General features: G+C 42.2%; 1 protein-coding gene and 1 long non-coding RNA gene across 3 annotated transcripts in view; one reads left to right on the top strand and one right to left on the bottom strand.

Moving 5' to 3' along the window:
* Window positions 1–11,761, bottom strand: part of LOC116446825 — a 30,624-nt gene extending 18,863 nt beyond the window's left edge. The window contains exon 1 of one of the 2 annotated variants that reach the window (XR_004241395.1): window positions 11,682–11,761. This is a non-coding gene — a long non-coding RNA (uncharacterized LOC116446825). The other variant, XR_004241396.1, reaches the window with a different exon arrangement.
* Window positions 11,762–11,768: 7 nt separating this feature from the next.
* Window positions 11,769–16,936, top strand: part of MYLK (myosin light chain kinase) — a 198,776-nt gene continuing 193,608 nt past the window's right edge. Inside the window, exon 1 of the mRNA XM_032115204.1 lies at window positions 11,769–11,896. The gene's annotated coding sequence lies outside the window, so the exon portion shown is untranslated. The remainder of the gene's footprint in view (window positions 11,897–16,936) is intronic.

Raw genomic sequence — 16,936 nt, 5'->3', positions numbered from 1 at the left:
TCAGCTTATTACAGCTGTCTTCCTGCACATCCAGTTTTATGAGCACTTATAAAGCAATATCCATCTATGTTCTCTTTTGATTTCTGATGATGGAGTCCTTCAGCTGTGACATTGGAGTGTACTTCAAAGCTACCCCTTTGTCTGCTTTTCTCCCTTTTTTTTTTCCATTTCAAACTCAACATTAATTTGTAGGTTGCTGCTCATGTCCTGCCACCACATGTACACCTAATGTCTATTTCCAACTTTTATACATAATTTACATTTTAATGTCTTTGCACTAATTTCTTCCTCATCATCTGGAACCAGTGGGAAGACTGGATATCCACACAAGACAGTTTAGAGGTCACTTCTAAAAATAAAGGCTTTGACAACCAGTGCAGTCTGCAGTGGGTACCCATCTAATGAGAGGTGCATTTAGACACTCCTGAACTTTGATCAGCATTGTCCTCTTCTGGAATAAATCTGGAAACATAGAAATGAACAGCTGCTACTTCTGTAGCCATTCTCTTGAGCTGTCCCCAAAACCACGTAAAATTATTCTTATTGCGAACTTGCAATTTCTTTTCTGTAAAAATGTAATAAGGATAAAAATTAATTTCAGCTCTAATTCCCTGTCTATCCTGTGTATGCCTGTTTTGTCTAGACTGTGAGCAATGAGAACCAGACACCATCTGAAATGTTAATTTACTTTATTAAGGAAATGAGACTTATATGATCCTGGTATCTGTCTGTGTCCCTTTAATAGCTTTTGAACTCATTGCCTGATTTCGAGCTAATGTGACAGAAGGAGGGGGAACAAGAAGATAATTGACCTACTACAAGTTTCAAGAAAATTAGAGGTTGTATAGAAGAGAGTGAGCTGTAAACGCCCTGAAAGCCTGCTGCAAGGATGCTGATGTAGTCTGAGATTATTCATACAGTAAAGATCTCTTACAAATTTCCCCTTTGCAGGAAAAAAACCAAAACCCAAACACCTAGAATATGAAATTGTCATTGATCAAGAAATACAAATAAACAGCAACCCAAGCCTGAGTTAGCCTGGTGCCCAGGGAATTAGTCTGCTTATCTGTCAAAAAGCAGCACCACATCTTGTGATGCACAGGAGGAACTGTCCCGAGAGTGAGACAGAGATCAGATTGTCTTGGTGTTGGGCTGGGGATCAGCCACGGGGACCAGGGCTGGCAGCCTGTGGAGCTGGCACTGCTTGGAACAGACAGTGAGCTGCATCCATGCTGGGTGAAAACAGAGTGTTTACTGTAAGTGTAGTCATTTGGATTTGGCTGCCAAAAGATTTAGAAACTACAAGGGCATAAAGCAGCCCATGACAGAAGTAGCTCTTTTGATCAGAAATTACTTGAATACCCAATGTTTCACTGCAGGGCTGCAGAGAAGAGATGCCAGCTTTGATGTCTGCAGATTCTCTGCTGCAAGGAAGACAATCTATTTTTAAATTACTCTTTTCCTAGCACAGGTGAAAGGAAGAGTGTAACTGGTATTAAGAAACTGCCCCTGGAACTGTAATTTGTAGTGACACTGTGCTAGAAGAGATGTGTTGTGAGTGCATACAAGCAGATACAGTGTATTTTACACTGAGCATGTGGGATAACACCAGGAAGAACAACAGAGGAAGATCAGAGAGGAAAAATTAGTTGCATTTCTTTTCAGTACTATGTGTGTCTCTGGGCTGGTACTCATTTTTGTGCTCAGCCATTTTAAGCCCAAAAGTTCAGGGACACTCTGAAGTTTTTCTGTGCTTTGCTCAAGGGTGAACATGAGACAGAGTCAGCTGCTTTCCATCTATTTTCCTTCTCCTTGGGGAGCCTTGTTCCTCTCTAGCAGAGAAGGGAGCCCTTGCTTTGGAGATGGAGGAGAAGGTCTAACTCTAGGAATGAAAATTTGGCTGTCTATATGCTGATGATGTTGTGCCAGCCTTGCTGGTAGTAGTTGCTGCTTTGGAAGTGCTCTAGAGAGGGAATGATTTTATTTAGAGTATAGTTAATTCATTTTCTCTCCAGAATGGAAACTGTTCACTTGAATGCTGCCCTACATCCTCTTCTCCAAAGCACGCTGTGGATGTAACGCTCCATATGGAGCTGAGCACCTGGTCTGTAACCAGGTGCTTTATTCCATCAGGCACGAGAGGGCACTGTTAAATGTGGTCTCCTCTCCTCTACATGAGAGGTTGCCTGAAGGAATACAAGAGAGTTTATCATATCTCCATGCCTGAGAGCTATGGCAAACAATTAAACTTTTTAAAGTTATACTTTAGACCTGTCTCCTCTGGTGCTGTGAGATGCCAACAACAGGAGGATGTATTCAGTGTGTTAGTAAAACTAATAAAGGACATAACCACTGTAACTTACTCTTTGCTTTGCAATCACAAAAAAGGAACAAGAACTTGTCTCATTTAGTTCTTACCCTACATGCACATTCTAGGCATCCCTTAACCGTCCTTGGTGAGGAGATGAAGGAGGGCATAGGGGATTTTTCTAAGGAATAAAATTTAACCCAGCACAAATTACTCCACTGTTTGATTTCTTCTTCTTATAAATGGTCTCAGACAGGCAGTAGCCAATATTTATTTAAAATATATTTTCTCAGCACAGGGCTAGATTATGGAACTAACTCCCTGCCACAGGACACTTTGGAGTCAGAGAACTATCATGACTTGAAAGAATCGGAAACTTTTCCTGTACACCAGAAAACACCAAGTCTTCAAATGGAACAGGTTTTAGGGTAGTGCTCCAGACACAAGCTTTAACAGGGGAATGATTTAGGAAATAGGGTTCAGCTGCATCACAGCTTCTTATGAGGAAAGAGCTGGGCAGCCAGACTGACAGAATAACTTGGCACGGGTGAGGTGATGGCTGTGAGGCTAATCAACACTGATTTGACACTCCCAGGCTTCTAAGGAATCACAGATTTGCTTCCTACTTGGTAAAATTTCCCTTGTGCTGATGAAGCTCCTTGTCATGCAAAGATCAAATGAGTTCTGTATTTCAAGTGAAGTGAAGCCACCAAAGAGAAGGACCAAAATGTCCTCTATTGCTTTTACATCTTATTATTACTAAACCTCATTTTAAGCACCTGAAATGCTGCTTATATCATGGCCCATGTGCCAAAATTCTTAAATAGTTGCTCAGTTGTCCTGTGAGCAAATGGAGGCCTTCACACTTTGTTCTCTAAGTGCTTTCTCCTCCCTGGTTCCCAGTAGGTTAAGATATGTATGAATAAAATACACAAATGTGTAACATAAAAATGCTTTGGAGAAGGTTGTGTTTAGCAAAACAAATGGCCTGACTTGGCAGTGGGTTATTTGTACTGCAGGAGGCCTGTGGAGCCCCACTGGGCGAGGTATTTTCACAGGTCTATAAAAGAAAATACTTTGCTTTGGGGAACACCTTCTGCCCCCCTTGTGTCACAGCCCAGAAGTGGAGTTGGACTGTGAATTGCCTCTTTTATGTGGAGTCAATTAGCTCAGCTAAGTGGCCAGATCTAACTTTCTTTGGTGTCCCCAAACCTTCCTGTAGTTATTTCTTTATTGATTTCTCCAAAAGCTACATTGACACAAACAAGATTAATTCGTGGCTTCTGCTGGTTGTTGGTAGAGCGGGGAATTGCATTTACTGCCTTTAGGAGTGCTATGACAGCCTCACTCTTCGTGTGGATGATGCAGTTTACTGTGTTTGAACAGGTAAATGCCACTCACTGTGTGAGGAAAGGTACAGTAAGAAGGCAGATCTTAGCTTAAAGTAAATAAAGCTTCACCTTCCAGCTAAAGGAAAACTGGAACATTTTAAAGATTTTTTAAATAAAAACTTGATCCTGCAACAGGAAGCTGGAGTTCAAATTAGAGTATCAGTGGGAATTTCGCAGGAGGAGGAGTCTCCCTATGAACTGTAAGTTTCCAACCTGCTCTCTGGCTTGGAGAACTCAGTGTGTCTATGGTAAGTATTTGCTCTACACACTTTAAAATGCCATGGTGGGAGAAGTGGATTTGAAGCATATGAAATTTTCTTGGTCTTCTGTAATTCTTGGTATGTTGACAGAGCAGTTAATGAAAGGCTGTTTCAGCTGACCAGTTGGAATATGGATAGAGAATGTGCATGTGGTGAGGAGATCTGCATTCAATTACCCTCCTACCACAGACTGGCTGCAGACAAGACAATTATTCTGTGCCTCAGTTCCCTAATTCTAAAACAATGAGCTTCCTTTGTCTGACTTGTCTACGTAGAGGAGATGCTCCTTGGGGCACTGATTGTCTCTTAAAATGTTTTTTGTTTTACTAGTTAATACAAAGCAGCTCTGAGCATCTGAGTGCTACTGGAATTCTCCTGCTCCTAATCAGAAAAAGTGGTTAATTAGTCATTCCCTGGGTTTCATTTTTGTTTTCTGTATCTAATCTTGGAAGAAATGTTTTTTTTTTCTTGAATAACAGTGTGACATTGTATTTTTGGAAAACTGTCTCACGTGATGTCTTTATTTCCCTTTTATCCTGCTCCACCACAATTGAAGAATGTCAGCAATGGTAGTCCCAATTGCCATACTAAGCCACGCAGACAAATTTTTCTTAGACCAAAAAATTTTGTTCTAAACAAACACATACGACTACCACTGCAGAACTGCTTCATAGCCAGTTATCCCCCTGTGCATTAAGTTAAACTGAAGCTTTCAGAGACGATTTGAGATGCCAAAATGTCACTAGCCTGGGTGAATTTTAATGCAGTCTCTTGTGCATGTGTGTCACTCACATTAAAAATATCGTTTTGGCAGAGAAGCCACTTGGGATGACTTAAAAATATTTGAGCAGATAACGAGGAGACGTAACAGTCACTGGAAGCATTTCCAGCTTGGTATATTTAATTAGACCTTATGACTGAAAATTCTTATGATCATCAGAAGATCAACATTCCAACGTATTCCTGGTTATATTTATTAAATATTTCCTTTTTTGGTCCTTAGTGTGAATGTTTGGAAAATTGTTAATCCAACCCACTTGACTTCACTGGCACATTTTACAAAAGGAGGAGGAAAAAATGTGGAAGCCACTGAAAACTAAAGGGTTCTTGCTTTGGAGAAAAACAAAGTTCAAGCCAGTGCTGCAGACTGGCTGGAACTCTTCCACAGTTTTAAAAGGAAAAGACCCTATTGAAGGCTCTTTTCACAAAACTCCTTTGCTTCCTTTGAATAAAAGAGGAACCAAGCACACTTAGCAGTGTGTAAAACACATTTCTTTAAGAGAAGCCAGCTTTATCTTCAAGTCCCAGCTAGTTAATCTGCTCAAACTCATTTTTAACTTAAAGTCTGAGAAATCTGACACCACCACAGGGACTTAAAGCTTTTAGTCTAGATGGAATTTGCTGACAATACTTTCAGCTAGGGCACCAATAAAGACAGGTTGGTTTCTCTCATTAAGTTTGGTAAAAAAGAATGTTTTCCTCTTTCAGGGAAAAAGAAGGAAGGGGGTAAGTATTCATTTTGTCTCTCTCTAGATCTGTAAACGGTACTAGCTACATCTGTATGGTACCTTCAGATACGGGTGCCGTAGCTGAATGATGTGCAAATACAGTTGTTTTGGAAGTGCCTGGGAAATCCTGCATTCCCCTCCTGGAGGGGAGCGTTCTCCTGAATAAGTTGCATATTTTCACTTGCTCTGCAATAGACATCTGGCTGTAAATCCAGAAGCCTGAGTATATCTACAGTGTAACTGAGATTGGCTTCCAAAATTTAGATAGTGAACTACTTGTGTGAAACTCCTGCTGTGGGAGGTTGGAAATCCCAAATGTGCACTGGAGCGTGGTCAGGTATGTGCTGCATTCACAGGTAACTATAATATGTTCTTGCATTTCTACTGCTTGTGTATTGGTTGATAACTGAACATAATTTCCTGGCAAAAGCTTTTAATTACAAATGCTACATTACTCTCCCATAACTGTTGGAGTTACCTAATCTAAGCTTTGCCAAATAACAATTTTATTGCCATGAGTTAGGTAACCTTCAAATATATCTCTCAATTTATCATGTTTACTTCTTGTGGGTAACAAATCTGTGTTATATAACACTCGCCAGACATTGTTTCTATTGCTCTGTTCTTCACTTTCATTCCCAAGGGTTGGGGTATTCACATTCTTTAGCTTTGCATTAAAAAGAAAAAAAAAAAAAAAAAAAGAAAAGAGAACAATAAAACAAGAATACCGTGCATCTCTGTAATTATGCTGTAGCCATGTAGCCATGACCAGTGCTTCTTTCTTTAGGCTAGAAATTGAGATTAGAGACTGAAGGTTGCAATAAAAGTAAATTATACTCTAGCTGGCTTGGCTGGTCTCTGTATGCATAGGAATGGCACTAACTCCAGATGTAATGGAAGCTCTCTGCTGTAGATTATTGAGCAGAATATAACTGTGCTTTAGTAGAAACAGTAATAGGCATATTTGCTGAATTTTTCCAGCCTCTGATTCATCTCAAACTCCCCCTGTAAGTTTGAACTTATCTCTGCTGAAGTGAGAGCTTTAGGACAAAAAGCTATGTCTTCCCTATGAGCAGGCGCTGTTCCCATTCCATGAAAAAGGACAAAGCTAACTGCCCAGTGCAGAGTGGGAATATTTTCCTTCTGTTGATTGTCTTTACAGTGTACTCTACATATCAGGATATCAGGAAAAGGTTCTTCACCCAGAGGGTGGTCGGGCACTGGAACAGGCTACCCAGGGCAGTGGTCACAGCACCAAGCCTGACAGAGTTCAAGAAGCATTTGGACAATGCTCTTGGGCACATGGTGTGACCCTTGGGGTGTCCTGTGCAGGGCCAGGAGCTGGACTTTGATGACTTATCTATCCCTTCCAATTCAGGATGTTCTGTGATTCTATGATTCTATGATTCATCTGCAGGGACAACCTAGCTTCAGTTGGTATCTGTTTCTCTGTGTCTGTTTGCATAACACAGCAACTACTCCCTGTATCCATCACTCAACTTACATGAAAACCAATAGCACTCTGCTGACAGATTTCATTCAGCAACAGTCAGAAGTAGTTACTGGTTTTAATGCTGTAGTGTATGAAAGTGGAAATTCTCTGCCACCACCTGTGGCTTTAGAAAAATGAAGATGCAGAATATTTGTAGTTCAACCAAATATTTGGTCTGCTAGTCTGAACAGTCAGTTAGTTTGAAACACAAGTTGTGCATTTTAACTGCTATTAAAATCAATAAAATTGCTAGATTTTCTTTGTTTATTCTGCTAGCATATGTTATTCCAGCCTCTAAATACAAGATGATAAAATAGCTGCTGATTTTCCAAATCTGAAATTTCCCCAGCAGCCAAATGCTTACAGCTCTGCTGCCTTTTCCCATCAAACATAGAAGTGTAAAGGCTCAGATACCTGTACAAGTCACCAGATAGGCATAAACTACCTGTGTGGTCTTTTGCTGGCACATCTAATTCATTTTTCTTGCTCCTGAGCTAGTAAACCAATGCTGGCCTAAATGTTGTATGTCGATGTTAGTACTACATAGTGTCTGACCTCTTGGCTTCCTCCCTCCTTACATCCTCAATCTCTATTTGCAGCATGAAATCACAGGCTTTTAATGCTTTCTATGTTCACAATCAGCAAGGACATAAGCAGGATGAGGATGAGAATTTAGTCTGCCTGCAGATTTGGGAAGATATTACAGTGGTTCCCTTTTTAGAAGATTAACTTCTAATCTCAAGAGGCTAGAAACTGCATTGCTTTTAAAATGAGTGCTTACATTCTGAAAAAAAAAGCCAAACAAGCTCTTGTGTCAGAAAGAAAAGAAAGAACGGGCTCTGGGAAATGGATAAATGTGTTACTTCCCAATAAAGTTAATTCCTAAGTATCTGATTCTAGCAGTTTCCCCACTTAATTAGGCATCATATCAGGAACAAGCCCTAAACTTAAGCAATTTCTGGAGCAGAAGTTTAAGTGAGAAGGCAGCACATATCAAGATACAATTGTGTTTAGGTACCTCCTGAACTTTATCCTGAAAGGACCCTAGAAGATTTTACAGAAAGTTTGCAACTGAAAGAATGAATGGGGAAGAAAGCACAAGGCAAAAGGAGAGGTTATCTTTACTCCCTTTGTGCAGTGCTGCTCCTTGTACTCCTAATCACCTGATAATCATCTGAACCCCGTAGTTCAGATTCAGTAACTCACTTTTCCTAACACTTCATCTGGGTAACTTCATCCTTCACTCATTTCCTGTGCCCTGCCCTACAGAAGCTATATAAGTTCTATGGGGGTTTGCTGCTTACAGTCCGTGGCTTGTAAGCTACAAAAATCTAAATGTAGGTCAAGATGAATTGAAATCTTTAAACACAGCCAGCCTCTGTTTCCAAAACACGTCCCTGGAGCAGCTGCATGGAGGATGTTTACAATTAAAAAACAACCCTCAAGCAGCCAGTAAAGAATGCACAGGATTACTGTAGCCAGCAGCATTCATTAAATGTCATATCTGAACTTTCATTATCTTGAGCTTGATCAGATTTAACACCAGCATTAAAGAAGTGGAACTATTGACTTCCAGCACCCTAGAGGGCTCTTATGACAAAGGCCCAACTAGAAGATAAATGGTTCCAAAGGGACTCTGGGGGTGAGCTGTGACTGGACACAAAGTGTCATGTCATGCTGGTTTCTACTAGGATGGGAGATCCCTCACTTTTTTTTTTCCCTTCTTGATCTAACTTGTGCAATTAAAAAAAAAAAAAAAACAACAACAACAAAACAACCCTGACAAAAAACCAACAAAACAACGAAACAGAACAGGAAAAAAGATGAGTTCTGCTGAAAATGAGTCAATCCCTTGAAACCCAGCAGGGGAACCGTCTGCTCTCCTTATGGAACTCAGTGGCTTTCATCATGATTCAAGTGCCTCCTACTCCTCCCTCTCAGCTGAAGGCAGATGTGGGTTCACTGGCAACACTGGGCCTTGTTCTTTGTGAGTGTTTAAGGCCTGAGCAATCATTTTAAATTGAAAGCAGAGACAGTGATATTATTACAAGATTGTCTAGAGCAGCGATTCCCAACTGGTAAGACATGAGAACATTTACAAGGAAAAGGTTTCATGAAGTCTAGGCTAGAAATTAGCACAGAAAAGCATAAGCATAATGCAGAGCACCATCTTCTTAACAGTTCAATATGTTGAGAAGAAAACTCCTTCCAAAAAGGTGTTGGCAGTACAGTCTTCAGTCAGACCACGGAGAAGGTCAAAGCAAGCTTGTCCCTGGCTCTTTGGTTTTTGTGTACTTTCTGTACTTTAATGCCAAATAATCATTTACCTGCAGAAAACAAGTGTTCATACAACAAGCATCTTGGTTTTAACAGCTCATGTGCTGATGGGTATGTAGCTGTGGAACTCTGTGTGCATGCACTGCCATCTGAAATCCACTATAGACAGACAGTCATGCACGTCACCAATGATCAGGGATGTATGTCCATTTGTTTTGGAATAAAGAGAAAAACATCTGGCAATCCAGAATATGCCACAACCATGCACTGAGAAGGAAAAATCCCAGGAGTAACAGTCTGGCTGGATGTAACCAACAAGAAGAGAGATCTAATGGAGCAAGTGAGGACTGAGGTACTCAGAAACCCTTGACAATAAAATTACTTTTCTTTAGGATTCCCTTTTTAGTGATTCTGGTTTAAATAAAAATAAATAAATAAGTCTCTATTAACCTATTTTCAAAGTTCCAGAGCCTTTAAAACAGCAAAAGCATCTTGTTCTCCTAACAGAGAGTCAATCTAAAGGACTTAGGAATAAGAAAACTATCACTGCCTCCTCCTGAAGAGGCAGCAGCAATTCCCCCCCAGTTCACTCACTTTGTACTGCACCTGAAAAAGTCAAAAGTGATGGCTATAACCTTTCATGGACTCATACTGGTAACTGCTCTCATCCTTCACAGGAGCTCAGGTACCAGGAATGATGCACCAGGAAAAGGCAGCATCCTGCACTGCCTCCCTGTACAGCCTACTTGGGTTTCAGAACATGTGCTCTATAAATGGCAGAAAAAATTCACCTCAGAATCAAAATGGAAAACATTGAGGTCTCTGCAAATACAAAACTCTTGACATCACTGCAGCCAAGAACAGTTTTGCTGTGACTTGCTTATCTTGGCCACATTCTTCTGCGTTGACGGCTGTTGAGATGAAACAGTGAGAGGAGAGAAGGAATTGTAGCCTGGGCGGTGGTTTGCTCCATCACCTGTAGAGGTATCTCAGTGCCTGGTGAGGAGGCAGGTTCTCTACAGCTTGAGCTTTCCTTTTTATGTAGCAGTTCAAAACCATGGATTAACATACCTAGCAGCAACCTGTGGCACAGAAGAATGTAAGAGGACAGAAAAGAAAGGCTTTATGCATAGAACCTGGGCTTTTTGTATGTCTATCCCTATGTATGTTTATGATCTGGCTGTAAGTCCATTTCAGATAGGCAGTTGATTGGGTTTTTTACATGTATAAATGAAAAAAATTTAAAATATTAGAGTAAAAAGGCCTTAAGTTTGTAATGTATGTGACTATCCTACCTTCCTCTTGAGAGTCTTCAGGTCCACATTATAAAACAGAAGTTCTGAGGTCTTATTGTTGAAGAGAATTCAATTTGTCCCCATCTCGCGTTTGCTCTTCCTTCTACACTACTTTAGCACTTAACACAATTAACTGTAAACGGTTTATTAAAATAAATCCCCTGCCCCAGATTTGGACGTCCCTAGGCAGATGTGCCAGTGCATGGGCCCTAGGCAGGCCCTGGGGGTGGGGGAGGCAAGGGCAGCCCTGAGTCCCCTGTGTGCCTGAGACAATGCCCTGTATCTGCCACCGGGGCAGCGCACGGCAGGGCTGCAAACAGACCCCTACACTCTCCATACATACCCACATGCACTCCCCTAGGGCATCCTATCCAAATCCCATGCAAACCTTCACATACATCCTCTGTGCTCTCCCCTGTATGCAAGCTATGCAGTTCCTCCAGAACACACACACAGATCTCACATATGTATTTCATTCACGTCCCAAGGAAGCGCATAAGCACGCTCCTCTACACTTCCCATACATGCACCCCATAGATACAAGGTCTATAACCCCCATTTGCCCGTTATACAGCCACCACATGCCCACAGGCTCTGCAGTGCACGGCTCATATGGCACCCATGTGCACCCCTACACACTCCATATACACCCCGCACCCAGCTCTGGGCGCCCCCCATCCGCAGCCGCCCCACCTGGGCGAGCCTCCCTCCACAGGTGCTGGGCCGTGCCCCTCCCTCCGCTGGCTCTGGCGCGCCCGGGGCTCCCCCTGGACCCCCGGCCGCTGCCGAGTGAGGCTCCGCCGGCAAGGGGTGAAAGGCAGCCGCGCCGACCGCAGGCGCTATCGCCGCCGGGCACCGCTTCCCCCGCGGGCTCCGCTTCTTCCCCCGCTGCCGGCGTGCGCGGAGCAGCTGAGCCCAACCGAGCCGAGCCGAGCCGCAGGTGGGCTGTGGCCGGAGCCGCCGATCCGGGGCTGGGCAGCTCGGGGTGAGGTGGCTCCGGCAGCGCTACCCGGAGCCGCGGGGCTTTCTCTGCCGGCTGCGCCCCGGGACGCGGAGGGAAGCTCGTGGGCGGGCACGGGTGGGGGGTACCGCGGCATCCTCCTCAGGGGGAGGTGAAGTAGGCGGAGAAGGAGGAGGAGAAGAGAGAAACCTGCTTCTCCGGAGGGACGAGGTAGTGGCGTTGCAGAGAGCCAGCCCAGCGGCGTGAGCTGCGGGCACATGCTGGTCTTGGAGCACCGGAGCCGCGGGATTCCTGCGGGTGTCTCAGCCCAGCTCCCGTCCCTTCCCCTGCGAGAGCGTCAGCTGGGCTCAGGCTCACCTCCGGCTCCCCTCCCGGAGTGCATCCGAGAGGAGGCAAACCTGGTAGTAAGTACTTGTCATCTTTTATGTATGTTTTTTTACAGTTTTATTGTTCTCTGCTGGCAGGTAGCAAAGGATTTCTAAGATCAAGCATTTATAGGCTCGCCTGTAAGGATAATCTCTCTGGCTCTCTCTTGGCCTCCTGAGCCTTTCAAATATAGAAGTGCGTAAGTGGAGGCACATGTAGCAACGTTCCTTCACTACACACCTACATCTTTAATGTTTCAGACAAAATGTATGTGCTGGGACTTTGTTTTTTTAACTTCTGCGGTTCTCAAAGTAATTTGTATCATGTTGCACAACATGCTTAGCGTCTCAGAGAAGGATAAATCCTGGTGACACCACTTAAACATCCTGCATGAGGATGGGGGAAGGAGATGAATGTTTAAAATCATTAACTTGGCAGAGGCGGGGAAATCACTCCTCTGCTGCCTCCACGCTATGGAGCAATATGCTTTTGGGGATTCTTTGCCTTTTAATCCTCTTTCCTGTATGTGCACATCTGGACTCTGGCCTGGCACTGCTCCCTGCACTCAGGCTGGAAGGGAGTGGCATAGCAGACTAGCAGAAGCTGGAGAACAGGGGTGAAAAAACAGAGGATCCTTCCTTCCTCTTACACTTTAAAGATACCTTTTTGCACTAGTCTTGTCTTCTGTAGAGTAAATCCACAGGAATACTTCTCCTAGAGCGAGGAAGTGGAATCAAAAGTGTTTTGAAGGCTGCATTATTCTCCCTACAAAGGGATGGCTGAGAGGATAAGTTCAAACACCTGATTCTGCACCCTTCTTCTAAGGGGTTTCCAAGCATTTGGAGGGGGGGTGAGTGTGGAGTTACATGACATGCAGAAGGTGTGTTCCCCACTAAGACACTACAAAATTATTCTACCTCTTTGTGGAGTGCTGGAAATGCGATTTCTGTCAGTAGAGCTATAAGAGAAATAGTAATTTCTCTCTCATTTTAAATCCCTAAGAGAACTACTATCTTCCTCCCCCTACTCCCTGCACACATCTTTATTTTATTTTATTCTGCTAATGTCTTGCATTATTATTTGCAAAATATGATATGTGTCTTCCTGTGACACTTTATATTTGCTGAGATGTTCCTGGAACTATGTTCTAGGAGTCCATTTTAGGAGCCTTCCATTTTTAAACAAAAAATTATCCGTACTAATAACTGAATAGTTAATTTTCATCTGGCACATATCCAGTATTTTCTGTTTCCTCAAGTGATACTGTTCTTCTGTAGCTGGTCACTGTGTGTTCTGCAGTTCATAACAAAGTGCTCATGATAACACATTTCATGATACACTAATGTGACACCCATCCTTAGCCTTTTGCAAATGAATGCTACAGAACAAATGTCTTAACTCCAAAAGTAACTGGAGTGACTTCGTTGGTTGTAGTAGGAGAATGTTTGCTACCAGAGGACCAGCCACTAGAATGACAGGCATCATGCCCTAATGACGTATTAATGGCATTTAATCTTTTTAGATGGACTTGAGCAGAAAGAAAATGCCTGGTTTAATAAACATCACAGCTAGAATTTTATATAAACATGGGAGGCCCACACCAGTTAATATCACTGACCCCATTTTTATTGCTCTTGTAGGGAAGTCTTAAAAGGTCTGCTGCAAAGAAAGTTATAAATCAGATACTTCTGCTGTTGCAAGCATCTGTCCATAGCTTTTTAGTTGCCCTGCTGCCTGATGCAAAGGAGGATGAAGGAAATAAATCAGTGAAGTCCTGTTGGTTTGCTTGTATAAGGCTGAAAGAGAATTTTTAAAGTCTGAAAGTGGGATTACGTATTACCATTGGCTTAAGTTAAATGTAAGAGACGCATAATTTTTCACCAGTTTTTGGTCTGTTTTGTGTTCTCTGTTCTCCCTGGCTCCTCCTTTAAGTTCATTAGGACTTCCTCTGGACGATGATCCGATTTTGACAGTCAATCAAAATCCATACCAGTATCCTTATGCAGGCCAAATACACTGTACTTAGAAACACAATAAACCAGCAGCTACAAATTACTTTCAGAGCCCTCCTAAAACAAAATGCAGATGTAAATAGAGTTCAGAACTGCTCCAAATGCTGTGCCTTAAAGCTGTGGATGTCTAAATCCAGAAAATGTGCTCAGGTCTATCTGAGAACCATGTAAGGGGATGGCTGAAGTTTCTGGTTAGACTCTGGAGAACTGGTAGCCAGCACCTGTGGTTCTTGGACTCTTCTAGGTAGTTTGAATTCAGGTCTGAGCATGCGCTGGAAGTGATCCTGGTTTTGCAGACAGACTCATCTCCTCTCATTCATAAACTTGTCAAGTGCATAATAAAACATGCTGTGGTTGTTTGCTTTCACTGTGTTCAGAGCTGTCCTCAATAGCTTTTCCAAACTTTATTCCACAGGTGTGAGTTAGGAGTAATGAAGGTAATTTTTTCTTCCCTTGGCTGGTTAACACACTCTTCTCTTTTTGATGCTAAATTACTCTTTCTTTTTTTAATGTCCAATGGAAGATAGGTGCTCCTTTCTCTCATGGCTCTAGAAATGCATTGCTGCACCTGTTGCAGTAGACTTTTTAAACTTTTCAGTGGCATCCACTACACCAAACAGGATCTTAACAAGCTTTGTACAGCTGCCTTCATCCCCTTCACTGATGGGAATGTTTCCATGATGTACTTTAGAGCTACATAGGTTGTTTGGATTTCTGCACTGGATGCAGAGAAGATATGATTAATCTATAGTGCTGAAAAGCATTCACTAGTGAAGCTTGATGGATCCAGGTAGGATGGACCTGGAGATTTTTTAAATTTAGCACAGCTTTAAATATCATCTATGTTGTCTGTGATTACAGTATGGGTTTTGCTAAAATCTGTGTCTTTTCTGAGCAATTGTACAGCGTCTATTGAGTGTGCTACAGCAAGGTCTGTCTCTAATAATGTTTTCATTAAGCCTCTCTACAGACAGAAGAGTAAACTAATTGCCAGACTAACATGTCATTTGGCTCTGTGAACACGCTACTGAACACTAACTCATGAATGGAAACTTAAAAGGCTCATTAGCAACCTGCTACATGAAAGAAATTCCAAAGTGAAATGAAAATACATTTATATTCCTGTTGTTGTTGTAGCTACTAAAGCTGATATAGAATTCCAGTATAGTTTTTGTGGAAATCTTAAGTAATTTCATGAACATTTTTGTGTCTGAAGTTTCAGCAGCTGCTTCTTCTATAAAAGCTAGGAATAACTAGTTCTACTTTAGTAGGAATGAAAGGAGAATTGAGCTCTATAGAAATGAGGAGATTAGAGCTCCATGAGGCATATACCCATTTAATGCTGCTGGAGCCCAAACCTGCTTGAATAATCTTAACTCTCACTTCTGGTGAGCAGAAATTCTAGAGGAAAAAGAAAAATTCCCTTAGTGACTTATTAACAAAGGCTTTTCAGGTTTGCTGGGATTTATCATGTGAGCCTAATCTACCTTTTGTTCATCCAGTTGGCAGGCTTTAAGATTTAAAAGGGTCTGCAGAAACTCCTCCCCCAAACTCCTTATTTAATTAAAGAGGCTTGGTGCATTATTTACTTTTGAGTCTTCCATTTATGTGGGAACAATGAGTTGGGGTTAACATATTGTAAAATATTTGTGAACGCTGCATTATAAGCAGGGCAAAGAAACAAACTTTGGCTACACCTTCAGATTCACACTGGCCTCTATGGGTTCAGTGAGAATGACTGAAAGTGAGGCCAGTCATATGTAAATACTAAAGTATAAATACAGGTGTGTAACTCTACAACAAATTTCCCTGCCTCTGTAGGTGATTTAGAGGGCCTGGAGGAGAGTTGGTTTCATTTGCTTCTATGAAAGCTCTTCAGAGTCATCAGATACGCAGATCAGGCCTTGCACATACCAGTAATTTTTATATTTTGCTTTGGTAGTTCATCAAAGCCAGACTGGTAACTGTAGTTCTCTCACTAGTTCCCCCAGTTCCTTCTCCTCCCCCACTCCATTCATCCCTGTAGCTGTGAGCATCAAGTTGCAGATAAAACGACTTCTGAGAGAGCAATGGGATGCAGCTCTTGCCAAAGGCAATTAAGTGCTTAGGATTACAGTGTGCTTTACAAAGCGTGTTCTTGCTGAATCCCTCTCCTCTTCTGTTTGCTGGCACTAAGCAGTTTCTTGGCACTTACCTTTGTTATAACAAGTCAGAGCATTGCTAAACTTCACTACAGCGTCTTAGCTCTCTGAAGAAGTTTAGCAAGCTGCAGTGTCTTCTGTTTTGAGGATAGTCTTTCTACTGATTCTTTACTGAGAGTCAGCTTGACCTCACCACCTTTGCTGTAATTGGATTAAATTCACTCACTTGCCAAAAACACGACCCACTGACAACATATTAATTCTTCAGACTGAAGTGCATTTTGTATGCATAGGTTCCTTGGTACCGAAGGCATTCTTAGGGCTTGTGATGCAGCCAGTGTGCCACAGGATACAGAATTGTCACGGAGGGATGTTTTCAGTTGTTTTCTTCATCACAAAAGGATTCAAACAGACCATACATTCTGTGTGAAAGTAAAAGATCTAACCTGTGGGAGAAGAATTATTTGCTCTACTTGCCAGTCCTGTGCATCACTGGTTACTGGTTCTTGTGAAATGTGATAAATTGCTGAGAGTCCACAGACATCCTGGCTGAGGAAAGTGAGTGATGGCGTGTGCTGTTTTACGCACCCACTGCAGTTTATTTCTAATTTTTGCACAGCAGGTTAAAATCATTATTCTCAGTTGTCATTTTACTGCTTTTTTCTGTTACTCTTCAGCAGTCCTGTGATCTGAGGTATTTGCAGAGTGGCAGGATGATATCTGAACCAAAAAAATGTACCCAAAAAGGATACTAGAACTGTATAGTGAAGGATAATCTGATCACCAAGCCTGTAGTTTCACCCCAAGACCTTTTATATACTGTCTAAACCAGTGTAATCCAGCTTTCAGTGGCAACCACTGCTAAGCAGCAAAAATCACTATCCTGATTGTCAACCTCAGCAAAATGTTAAAGGATGAATTAGTA

The sequence above is a fragment of the Corvus moneduloides genome, chromosome 7 (assembly GCF_009650955.1).
Source record: "Corvus moneduloides isolate bCorMon1 chromosome 7, bCorMon1.pri, whole genome shotgun sequence".
Classification (NCBI taxonomy): Eukaryota; Metazoa; Chordata; class Aves; order Passeriformes; family Corvidae; genus Corvus; species Corvus moneduloides.
This window is presented reverse-complemented; position numbering and strand designations above follow the sequence as displayed.